This window comes from Pteropus alecto, unplaced genomic scaffold (genome assembly GCF_000325575.1).
Source record: "Pteropus alecto unplaced genomic scaffold, ASM32557v1 scaffold164, whole genome shotgun sequence".
In the NCBI taxonomy this organism is placed as follows: Eukaryota; Metazoa; Chordata; class Mammalia; order Chiroptera; family Pteropodidae; genus Pteropus; species Pteropus alecto.
In genome coordinates this window covers 10,245,243-10,246,784 of record NW_006439568.1, presented here as the reverse complement: position 1 = coordinate 10,246,784, position 1,542 = coordinate 10,245,243, and positions in this window count along the sequence as shown.

Below are 1,542 nucleotides of genomic sequence, written 5' to 3'. Positions count from 1 at the left end.
ACCACAGTGTCTGAGCAGTGACATGTACTAACTTTTATGTAGTGCTTCATGGCTTATTAGTCCTGCATACATAATTTTACTTGATTCTCATAATATTTTGGAAGCAAAAAACATCTTGTCTTCACTTTAAGGATCAGAGAATAATCTCAGATAGTAAGGTAATTTAGGACTGGAGCTTTATGGCTTCAAAATGTCATTCGTTTATTAATTCATTCTGTAATTTAACACAAATTTATAGAGCATCGCTTCTACACTAGGAACTTCTTCGGACAATGAAGAGAGAGTAAATAATAAGATAAGCTGCCTGTCTTTATGGACCTCAGATTCTAGTGGGGAGATGAACAATAAAAAAATGAACTAATAAAAATAAAAGTTAATATCAGATAAAGATAAGCAGTGTCAGGAAAAAATCAAGAAGAGAGTGATAGGGACAGGGAGAGGGCTATTTTAGAAAGAGTGAAGAGGCAGCATCTTTCAAGGTGAGATATATTAGACTAGAGACCTAAATAAAGTGAGCAGCAAGCCAGAAGAACAAAGTTAGGCTTTTCAGGAAAGGGAATGTCAAGGTCAAAGGCACTCTAGCTTAGTGTGCTGGAGAAACCAACAATATGACTGGGCAAGAGATGGCTTAGGCTGAATGCAAGGAGATGAGTATGAAGTGGTAGGCAAAAGCACTGGAACAGGTAGGGTTTTGCCAAAGTACATCATGACTTTTTCAAAATTCTCACTGGGTTGGAAAAAACAACTCAAGCATGATGGTCAAAAGCCCTTGTAACTTTCTTTGCACTGCCAATTTATTTCTTTCTGTCCTTGGTACAATTCAAGCCATTTCCATTCTTACCAGCTCGTCTCACATTACTGTGGGCCAGCTGAGTTAATTGATGACTATTTAATGAAATGTGCAACTATCTCATAAGTAAGAAATCACATATACTATATTTTAACTTTATGGCTACTAGTCAGGAGCAAACAGTTTTTCGAAAGCAGAATGTGGGGACTTGAATTTTGGTAACCCTGAAGTTCTTCTAAGTAAGTGAATAACTTGAAACAAAGTAGAGTCTATAAAAATAAAGTCATTTATCAATGCTTGAGGAAAAGTACTGCAATTATACCATAAATTTATATAGATTCATAGGCAATTCAGGTTTTCATGGGAAATTGCTAGTGACATAAACTTGATTATTGTGCCAATGTGTAGAAACCAGATGGGAATCTGAGAATCAGAATTATAAAATAGAACCATCAATTTATCTAGTAAATTTTTATTAACCTATTATGTATTTCTTTTAAGTCTTATGTTCGCTTCAGTATGCGTACAGCAAATGTCACAGAAACAAAGGCCCTCTCTATCAACCAGCTCTGATTGGAACACATCCACTATTAAAGAGTGAATTGGGCAATGCCATATAAGCCTCTCAGTGTCTTTGCAAAACCATCGGTAAGTGTCCAATCTCACCTTCTCAAGAGGCCAGCTATCATTCCAGCTGTATAACTGGAGAAGCCCAACAGACAATGCTCTATAATATGAGGTGAACAGTTAAA